The 11,492-nt window shown below is 42.0% G+C and overlaps 1 protein-coding gene across 2 annotated transcripts in view; it reads left to right on the top strand.

Annotated features, from left to right (window-relative positions):
• The first annotated feature begins 280 nt into the window (after positions 1-280).
• The window catches only part of GNPDA1 (glucosamine-6-phosphate deaminase 1), a 75,754-nt gene continuing 64,542 nt past the window's right edge, over positions 281-11,492 (top strand). The window contains exon 1 of one of the 2 annotated variants that reach the window (XM_078653070.1): positions 281-522. The gene's annotated coding sequence lies outside the window, so the exon portion shown is untranslated. Of the gene's footprint in view, positions 523-986; positions 1,111-11,492 lie in introns of those variants that run through there. The other variant, XM_078653069.1, reaches the window with a different exon arrangement.

Below are 11,492 nucleotides of genomic sequence, written 5' to 3'. Positions count from 1 at the left end.
GTCCTCTGTATCCATTGGACTCCCATAGCTGCCAAGGTTTAAGATTGCTGTGTGTGACATTTCCACAATTTCAGAGCAATTATCATGAGTGACATTTCAAAGACTATGAGGGACACTTTCTCGTTCGCGAAATCAAGCAATGACGACGAGCGAAACATTTAAATATCAGAAATTGCACCCATTGGCGCAACTGGAAACTCTAAGAAGATCTTAAAACCGCTGTAAAGCACCAAGACTAACTAAATGCCGGAGGTGCCAGAGTGGTCTCAGGTACTGACTTAACACCGTATGGACTGTTGTTGAGTCATTCACATTCTTCATAGATCCATTGACTTTGCCAATGCTTGTGCAGTCATGTTTTCCTTTATAAAACCAGGAGTAACCCGGAGCGAAAAATATCTGGAGCGGAGTCACTACTCGAGATTGGACCAGAGCGACTTGCGAGACCTGCAGATAAGATCCCCTTCTTATCGTTTCTGTGCGTGCTTCTCTTTATTTCGACCAGTTTCTGTCCTCTGAAAGGTGAGGAAAATATTCTGAGAACGAGATCCGGGCGTCTGTGTGAGTCTTTTGCAATTACTTTTCTAACTCTTGAAAAGATTCGTACTCTGAGAGCAGGAACCAGCCCAGGATGCCATAGGATGGTCTAACCTGAGCGCGTACTTTTCAGCAGCTTTATAACCTTTGCCGTGAAAATAACTTCGTTCGATATGTTTCGGCAACAGAATCCGTTATAAAACAAATATCTATGTTATTGCTATTTCAATAACTAAAACATGCGAGCACGTTTTAAAACTGTTGCAACATATTTTATGTATATGTTTTGTTTCAGGCACACATAAGTATAGATACTACTATAACATGCTAAATCGGTTTCCTTACTTGATTTCTTTGCACTGTTTCGTGAAATCTCCCATTTCAAGATGGTGGCTTTGTTGTAGTGATACAAATGCTGGCCTTCTAGGAATGATCGTCGACCGTCTTCAGTTTCAATGGGATATTGTGTTTGCTGAGCTTGCAGCCATGTGACCTTCGGTCATATGACAAACCTTTTGGAAACTGAACTTGTAAATAGGAGTTCATAGGAGCCTAGGGTTGCAAGCACTCCAGGTGAGCGCCTCCTTTCCTTTGTAAGGTACGAGTGAGTCTGTGTGTGATATACCTAAGTTCGCATGTTTTGGAGGAACTGAATGAAGCTGCGTCTGTGTGTAATACAACTAGTTGCAGAAATCGTATCTGTTTACAACTCAACATTCATAAAATGCTATTCTATATAATGCATTTATTTTTTTGCAATTTTATATAGCGCCGACATGACCCGAAGGTATCGGAGCGCTTTACGACAGTAGCATGATACAAGGGTTGGGCAAGTCTTGTGTAAGGACTTTAACCCTACTTCTGCCACATTCTCATCTCTCGGGAAGTGGGAACCCTTCACTATCTGTGTCAGCCGATATCTCTTCATCACACCCGTAACGCAGTCTTTTACGCATTTTCGATTATCCAGGGTTTCGATGAAGAATCGACCCCCACCCTCTCACGCCCATTATTCGCTTTACTTTTTCACCTTCCTATAGGTCAGCATTTGTGAACAGTTCGCGGGTTTAACAAAAAAATAGATGTTTTTTTATTTCCCGTTAACGAACATATAAAGTGGAGGACGTTTTAAATGAGATACAGTTAAGTGGAAGCAGCATTTTTCTTTCGCCACCTCCCCTCCCCTTTGTCAAGGAGTCACAGAAAAGTCACTTGTGATAGCAGGATGATGGTGTTTCCTCTGTACAGATTTTGTGCACATTCTTAACTGCTGTATCTACTTGGTTGGGTATTTATCTCGAACTGAGGCTTAAAGCATCAAATATATGTAAATATTGATAACAGTGAAGCATATTCTGCCCCACAGTAACAACAGAGAGAAGGCTAAATCTGCAAACCATAGAGGTTTATTAACACATTAGTGAGTTTACAGTTTAAATCCAAATCTATTTCGTCTTAAATCGGTAATCACCTGAATACAGCATACGTGAATACAGTCCAGGGAAGTCAAAAAGATAAATGGGAAGAAAGTAAAGTTATTTAAGGTTTGAACAGGCAAATAACCTCTTCTGTTCCTCTGATGGAAAGCTGCCTAATGCTAAGGTAAAGTGGCAGCCAAAGACGAGAAATTCATAAACAGTAGGTGCCAGCAAATATAACATCTCAAATAATATCAAATGAAAGTACCAATCAGAATAAGGAGGAAAGTTCTAACTCAAGAAACTATCTCTAGGAGTAGGGCTAGAAGGAGTATTAGGTCTCAGGAGTGGGAAACGGACATCCACCTCCAAAGGTGGACAGGAGCAAGTCTAACTTTCTGATACCAGAACACACTATTTAATAATGAAATTCAACAGAAAGAAACAACTCCTAGGGTTCCCACGGATAAAAAACAAGTCACAGTTAACATTCACAATGTGCCTGGTGTTGCCCACTTCTCACAAGAAGTACAGTGCAGAATGTTTCCATCGCCGTGGCCATCATAGATTCAGTTCAAGAGGGATTCTTCTTTCCCAGCTCCCCTCTCGTAGATGCTGGAATCACTGCCCAACTCTTTAAAATGCAACAACAATGATGACCTTCAAAGAGAACTCTAACACTACAGTTCACAAGATCACAGCATCGAATGGTGCCTGGAAAGCGGAGAAATAAACTATGCACAACAAGCAGGAATACCACGCTTCTTTTATTATGGAGTCGACCATCTGATGATAAATAACGTAAACATACTTTAACTTTAGTTCACAGTTCATGTAAAAGTCACATATTATTGTCAGTTGATATGTGAGTGTGCATGAATATATGTAATAAATGAGTATGCATGTTATATACGAGTATGTCATTAAAATGCAAATTACAAATCGTTACACTGTGCCACCACTGGTCTTCGACATTTATTTTATTGACCTGTACTGTTTTGAGTTATGCTGATAGTTGTTTTTTATCCACCTGGTCTTCATTCATTCTTAAAGGACAACAGTGATTTCACCATGAGATGGGATGGTGGAAATGACAGTTTGCTTCGCCAACCTCTGTTTATCACCATATGAACATGTAGTTCTTTGACTCAGATTCATCAAAACTATTTTTATTATTTGGAAGGAGGAAGAAATTCTACTTCTAAGTTTAGTAGAAGATCTGAACATTGGCCCATCCACATTAATTTAATTTTGAATATGAGCCAATAGAATATAGAGTTCCTTGATGTCACTTTGGAAATAAGTGGATCAAAAATAGTGACATTAGTAACTAGAAAGAATACAACTGCTAATTATATAATAATGGGGCTATACTTACCAGGATCCATTTTATCTCACTCACAATGGCTGAATCGCCTTGTGTATCGACACTGCCCAATATATATTTTTTAAATGTGTGCATTGTAAACTCTGCAAAAACGCTTTGGATAAAGTTAAACATGTTGAACGTATGGTGAACCATTAAACAGGTGTGATATAAGTTACTTGTTAAACTGATTGAAAACCTGTATGATTCGAGTAATTCAGTGTACATGCTGAAAAGTAAATATCGACAGTCCAATTGGACGAAAGAAACAAAGGATAACCAATCATCTCAGTGTTGTAAAGAATAGAGATGGGAAGTGTGAAACAACTCATAATTGGTGGAATATCCATGATTGGAAAACAAGTTATTTTAAATGTTTTGCAATTGGATCATGTAAAGGTCCCTATCGGAGGAGGTGGCAGAGAGAAAATATGAAAACAGTAGGAGGACACACAGCTTTTAAAAGAAGCCACTCTTTATCCAGATGTTATTATTAAAGAATCAGAAATAAATGCATTTCTATGATTGTACCAACATCGAGTAAAGCCTCATCTGACATAAGTTTTGAGATGCAAACGGTTTTCTATTGCAATTATCTTGTTCAAATAGTGTAATTTTTAAGCTTTCACACTTCACAGAATAAAGCCATAACATCAGCAGGTATTCAATAGAAAACTGGGTTTGATTTAAACGGATGAAGTATCTCGCAAAAGCTGTGAAATTAAATGTGATTGGGTTTGAACTATTGCGCTGATGTGAGAGCGACAAAAGCTCTAAAACTGATTTGTGGTTTGAAACTCAAAAGTAATGATTGTTGAGTGGAGTGGCCACCTGCTTAGGGCGTGAGACGCTTCTTCTGGAACTCTACACTGGTCGACCTTAAAGTCATAGATCCTGTTGGGATGTTGTCTGGAAAATTACCTGATCCTAGTAGGTGCCACACTCTGAAATTCAGGGGCACCCCTGACTGTTGGTTCCGGATGGAATGCAGCTATAGTGAGTCCAGAAGAGGGACAGACTTCTAAATGAGAGCCCAAAATGGTGCCTACCTGACGATGAAGCATTGCAGTGTAGCGCAGGGATGTGAAGTGGGCTTGTTGCAAGAGACAACGGAAGCATTGTAGACCTGTAGAACTACCAGGAGAGGTCCCATCAGCAGCATGGAGCATGACTGATGGATTGAGGGTAAAGTGGGCTGGAGAATACTCTCCAACCACATACCAGGCTTGGTAATTTACTGTCCAGTGTAACATAGGCCAGAACATCTGGTTACTTCTGGATCAGCAGATAATGTTATCCGAGTCGTAGTTGCAGGTTTGTAATGATGGGTGCCCATACTAGATCCCAGGAACCTCATTGACTGTGCACAAATTGTTTGATGGCAGACACCAAATCCGAAATAATTAGATATGGCGAACAATAAGCAGTAGAGCAACACCAGTCTTCTACTCCTACCAGTATATGTGGGAAATTGGGACTCTATTGATGGCTTCCATTTTTTGGCAGGAGGCCGTTGTCTTGCCATCCTAGGGAAAGTTAAGATGGGAATTGTTTATTTTCGCATCTGATATAGAATACTGTTATTTGTGTTGCTTGGAGACCAAGACCAGATGCTGGAAATACCTGGAAACTGGTGTTAAGAAAATGTTCTTTAATACTGCTCCGAAACGCTAGTTGTATGGTTGAGATCATTGAAGATTTAGGTATCCATAAATGGCTAATCTGAATGGAAGTGTTACCCATATACTCTAGGCTGCAAGTACGAAAAGACAGTGATGTTGGCATCACAGGGCTACTCCTCACCTGGTACTTAGAGGGTGTCAGTATAGGCTACAACCTTCATAGAGGGGAGCTCTTGTGGTGTAAGGAACGAGGAACTCCCGTGACTACTGGTGTGGGTGTCTTTCCACTAGTATTTGCTTTAGTTACTGAGCCCCTTCCAAATGAGGCAAGGAACAGGGGTACCGACATTAGCATAAATATATCAGGGGGAACTCCTGCAATATCATCATAAGAAGATGATATTCGATTGCATTTGAAATACACAACTGCTAGTCTTCAGAGCTGATTAGAGATCCTGAATACGTTTGGGGTTGTGTCAGGCTTGAAGGTAAACTGATTTAGAACTGAACACGAAGGGATGGCTTTGTGCAGAGGGAAACCGTTCCCTCAGATGGGAATAACACATGCTCTGCTGTTTGGGAATCCAAGTATATCACAGCGAATCAGACTTGACATGTTCCTTACTAATCTAATTTGAAATAATGAAAGAAACATTGAAACACAATTGGAGGGACCATGGAAAGATTAATGGGAAAGAATGCATAATGGTATTGTTAGAAATGGAAAGCAATACCAACCAATTATCAAGGACAAGTTTAGGGAAGGAACTTTAAGGCATATCGCTTACCAGGCATTGATAGTACATTTCATAATTCAATACCAGAAACACAACCTAGCAGGGCCTAACTGGTATTGGCTTTTAGTTGCAAAGGACTCCTAACCAATGAAAATAGAATATTATTGGACTGACAAAATATATAAAACCATTATAGAGTCCCAAATTGTTAAAATATTTCAGTGGTTGTGTAGTAACAGGATAGGCAGCGGCGGCTCCTACGCTAAGGTGGAGGAGCGTCGCCCCGATGCTTTCCGAACAGTGCAAAGGTAAAAAAAAACCATTTTATTTTTACTACGGAGCTTGCAGTGAGGTTAGGGTGGGGCTGGGCTCGCGTGACGTGAGGTAGGAGGAGTGGTTGGTGCACCATAAGTGCGCATGATGGTTTGGCCGGCTGTCTTGTGCCAGCCAAACCATCATGCGCACTTGGCATGTTCTCCACCGGGCTGTATTGCATAGCTTGGGTAGAGAATATACACAGGCTACCACTCCATGTCAGAGCGCTGAACCACATGCTCAGACGAATCACAACGCTGCTGTCATGCTGGTGACTGCAGCGTCAATATTGGCTAGGGGAGTCTGGAAGCCTGGTTGCTGCCTGGAGCTAGGAAAACCACGAGGACGGAGGAGAGGCTGCAACTGGTAACTAGCAGGTAAGTCGTCTTTTTTTTCTAAATCCCTGCCAGCCGCCACTGAGGATCGAAGTCCTATTTTACCCTGTTCACAAATATATTTAGTATATAAATGTGAGTGAGCATTGCTATAGTACAAATGTTGTGCTGTGTTAAAACTCATAGGCGAGAATTCGTTCTAATGAATAAGGTGGGTTTGAATTGATGCATTTAATTACATGCCAAATAACAGAAAAATTGTCAAGATAGAAGTAATCAATGTTAGTTTAAATAATAAACATGATAAATATTGACAGTTACCTGAAGAGGCATCTCGGACAGGGTTTGCATCATTCGCCACAGTATTCATCAATATATCCAAAAAGGAACCGGCATAAGCCGCAACCAGCAATGATGATTACTGGTCTCTGACAGTACAATTAACAATGCCTTGATGGCCTCATGCAGCGATGTGCATCTGTGACCCCAAGCTGTGAGTAGCATTAATGACCACAGGTTACAATATGCACCAAAGATCCCACACAGTAATGAGCACAGTCAGCCTGGCCGGCCCCAGAGAGCTGAAGCTTTTTGCCGTTGCGGACAAGATAACTTTGCACGCAGTCTAAAGGATACTGAATAGAAGAGCTTTTGAAGATGCACACCTTTATCTTTACAGCTCTGCATCTGAGCTCTGGAATTCAGCTGGCTTCAGTAGCCTGCAGGTCAGTGATGGTCAGGCCAGAGGCAGATTCCCTTTGACTTTACCAGTCCAGGACCAGTCTTCATAACAACTTCCAACTGCTTATGATCCCATTACAATCTCTGAAACTCACTCTGGGGCTGAGACACCATGCACTTGACTTTAATTGCCCTTCCAATTATCTTGATGCGACAGGAGGAGGTCTGGGAGAACTTTAAGGCTCAGGAACAGAAAGTGAAAAATATGCTATCCGCTCAGGTAATTTACATTAGTAATCTAGTACCTTCCTGTGAAGAAGGGAATTCCCGTAAAGTGTTAAGTCGAAGAGGGCTAGAGGGAAGGAGGGACCTGCTGAGTGTGATCAGTGGCCTGTTCAGATTGTTAAATACTGTTTAGGGTGACGGTGACTCCTTGAGGCTTTCTGGGTCAGTAACAGCTAATGGTGAACTGCTAGGATTATGGGATCTTGCTGAGGTGAAGAGGGTTTGCACTAAATAGCGGTAGCCTGTCATGAAGAGGGCCTGTCAGTGGCTATGAGGCCTGATATGGGTGAAATGGTACAGCCATTGTGACTAGTGCATGCAAGGTTTGATGAGGAACCTGGTGTAAGTAATAGAGGCCTGATTTGTGTCTAACACAATTCAAACACAGAAATGCCACACATGGCACCTAAGCCAAGGAGCCATCCTTCCAGTCTATAATCTGTTCAGCCTTTCATGAGTCACAAGCTGTATTGTAGAGTAAGGTAAGGTAACCAGGTGACTCGGTTGATTTAGTGTTGGGCATTCGATTAGCTACCTGGTCGAAAATGGTTGAATTTTTCTTACCTGCATTGCTATTATGGCTTTGTGTTTATCAACCTGTATATGAACACGTGCACTGAAGGACAGAGCCTTTGTTCTGCTTTAAATGTCTTTAATCATCTTGAGGCCAATGAAGCCTTTTAGGGGGAGATAGTGTAGCTTTTTCAAGGTTGTAGTGATATAGTCTTATTCTTTTACACACCAGTGCTTCTCAAACTTTTTAGAATTTTAGAACCACAACCAATTTTCAGAACAATCATTCACTACCCAACTAGCTTTAATGAACATGAGGTGGGGTGATTATTTTTTTTTTTATTAAATGTAAAAACAGCATTTGTTTGTAAATATCAAAACCTTGACCATGCCCTTCGATATTGGACTTTTGCCAAGATATTCATTTGTCAATAAAAGTTGCAAGATGGTGAAGTGCACTGGAGTTGGAGCACCTGTCGGAGTGGGCTGCTGGCCTGAGGCATCTGTTCACTAAAGTCTCAAGTTTCTGAGAAGTCTTAGATTTGATACCTATAATTTTAGAAAATTTGAGAAACCCCTTCTGCAGCAGAGTATGGGGTAAGGCATCGTATCAATTTTTGTGTTCAAACGAAGTCCAGTGGTCGGTCGGTCGGTCAGTCTGTCTGTCTATCTAATTCATTTTATTATTAAATTAACAACCTGATACAAAAAAATTGCCCAATGCGTTTCGCCACAACACCTTCCGCTGGAGATGGAAATATACTTAATAACTCTCCCTCTCAACAGGCCACCAACCAAGGGGCATTGGAGTGCTTTACATGTGCATCAGATTACATTACACAAGTTCAGATTCATTTTATTGTAAGTGTGGGAAATTAAGTGATTTGTCCATAATCAAAGAATATCGAACCAAATTGGGACTTGAATCTGGTTCCCCAGATCCAGAGTCCGCAGCTCTAGCCATTAGACCACATACACATTTCTCACTTTATATGGGGAAGTCCTATACAAGTGGTATGGTTGTTTATGATCACAGATAGCAAGCACATTCTCTGCTGAAATGGCTTTGTGAAGTAAAGAAAAATGGCAGCAGCAAATACTGGAAGGTTCACCAGGAGTCTTGCTTGGGAATGCTTGCGAGGGATTGTTTTTAAAACTGGACTTGTTCACCTCCTTTGCACTAACACAGCAAATCAAAATAAATGTTATGTACATATAGACCAGGACTTTCACGATCCACAGTTTGGGACATGCTGCTTCAGACCTTTGCAGAAAAGTGAAAGATGCTCTTCAAATGACCAAGGTGGCCACATGGATGTGGATAACAAAGCATTGCCACTGTCCCAAGAATGTGAGGACCAAGTCTGCTGTTCTTTGATGGTGGGGCATTTTGGAGCATTGGCACCTTGTACTGATGTCTTCCTGCGAGTTGCCAGGTTTACACCACTTGAGTTAATTTACTGTAGTCCGCTTTATTTTCAGGAGGGGAACTCGTGTCACATTATTGTTTGTGTAGGAAACCTCCCCACGTTGGTAAGGTTTCAAAGGCCTCTTCATTGAGTTGCCTTGGTATGTTAAGCTGTCCTCTCTTCCAGATGGTCACCATTACACAATTCAGCCAGCTTTCGTAAAACTCTTTCAGGGCATTTTATGTTAGAGGTGCATTAAATCTCCTACATAAGGATTCCATTTGTGGAATATTATTTCAAAACAGAGAACCAGGATCTTCCAGAGTGCATTGCGTTCCTGTCTGTATTACTACCAACCTCCTATATAGGCGAGGGGCCCATCATCCATAAAGAAAGCAGACAAGCCAACCCCTCCAAAAACGTAAGGACAGTAGTTTAGTTTTGAGATGAGCACACATATGAACTGCACAGCATCTAGTTAACACTGACTGAATGAAAGTCAGCAGTTTCCTTGAATCCTGTGTAATACATGGCTCGACTCCTATCTGGTTTAGTGTATTTATATATTTATCTTGTTTTGCTTGTCCGGTTTCCGGCCTCCCGTCCCTCAGCCCTTGTTGGCCTTGAACTAATGCGAAGCTCCCCGGTCACATCGCTAGATCTTTACACTTCCGCCCCCTTTTCAAAGAGTAACTGCCACTTCCTTATGTGACCTTTCCTCCAAGAGTGTCTAGCTTGGGCATGCAGGTTGAGGGATTTTTTGCCACGGTGTCTTCCATTTTCAGGCCTTGTTTCCCACCCATTGACCCAACACATATCCTTTTCTCCCTTACAGTTGAACTTACCTACTAATTATATTTCTTCTACACCCCTACCACCAGGACCAGTAGTCCTGTGACAACCAGATGCCCACGATGTTGCCACCATGTCGCTTCTAATTAATACCAGAGAGCACTTATTGAGACTGCCTTTAAGCAGTGCACGCCGTAGTCTCCTATATCTCTCCAAGTGAACCCTCTAGGGCATTTATCCTGGCTGACTGTAACTAATAAAAGCCTTGGGCTGCTCCTCCTTTTTTTTTCTTCTGAGGAGAGTCGGTGTGCATTTATCCTGCCGTCCTGTACCCAGTGCAGTTGCTGTACCTCTGTTGCTACAGCAGAACTCCATGGAGCATTCATCTGGTCTGTCTGTAACCAGTACGCACAATGTACTCTTCCTTAGTTGCCTATGGGAGAGCTCTATGGGCATTTAATTCGGACGGCCTGTAATCCGTGCATGCCTCAGTCTACTCCTCTATTAGCTTCTCAGTGGACCCTAGTAAGTAAAGTCAGAAATCTGCCAGGCACTGCCAACTATTGATGACAAAGTGTTTACTTTATGAGCTGGGCATTAGGCCATATCTTCAACTTGTGACTTCGTACATTTGTTTGACTTGTGTTGCCATGTTTCCTTGTTTTTGGGCCTGCTCGTTTGATTGTGACCTTGGCGGCTTGTAATCCGTGCACTCCTCCAGGTTGCCCTTCCATTACTGCTAGGTAGATTCTAAATATGGGTTACTGTGGCTGTATTTCTCTTGTCAATTCCTGTAGATTGCACTTTAGATTATTTCTGATGGCCACTTATATCCCTGGTCCTCTCTTGGTCCTGGAAGGCCCTTTATGCAATTAATCGGGCCTGGCAGAGACTAGTGCATGACCATTGGTTGCTTTTCTCTCCATTCTGGCTGCCTGTAACAAGTGCACTGTTGTGGTTCTCTTCTCTATTGCCCGAGTAGTGAAGATAATTTACTAGTGCTGTGCCTGTCCTTTACAAACTTGCGGGTTACTCCTAAGTGCTTCTGAATAGACTCCGTTAATGAGACCATCAGCCGTGGATGCAGTGCAGGTGCATACCTGTGGTCACTTGCTTGTTGCTCCAGGGGTTTAAAGAACGCAGATCAGCCACTACTGCCCGTGTCCAGGGCATGCCTCTGACTCCAGGGTTGATCCTTTGGACACCCCTTAAACAGATATAACAATAAATGCAGTTGTCTTTACACGCATAGCACCAGCAATCTAAATCATGAATATCACGCAGGCCACTCAAGCACAACATCAAAACACTTCAGTCAAAGGCCATCACTGATACAGGTGTTCTGTTGGTGTATGTGGTGAAACAGCAGAGACCCATGATACTTCCAGACTTGAGGATCACTCATGTAAGCCTGTCTTGGATAACTTGAGTGGGTGACAGCAATGAGAGGCCGAGGCAAATCTTTGAGGAATGCAGAGCCTG

The sequence above is a fragment of the Lissotriton helveticus genome, chromosome 7 (assembly GCF_964261635.1).
Source record: "Lissotriton helveticus chromosome 7, aLisHel1.1, whole genome shotgun sequence".
Classification (NCBI taxonomy): Eukaryota; Metazoa; Chordata; class Amphibia; order Caudata; family Salamandridae; genus Lissotriton; species Lissotriton helveticus.
Note: the sequence above shows the minus strand (reverse complement) of the source record. Positions and strands in the feature narration are given on the sequence as shown.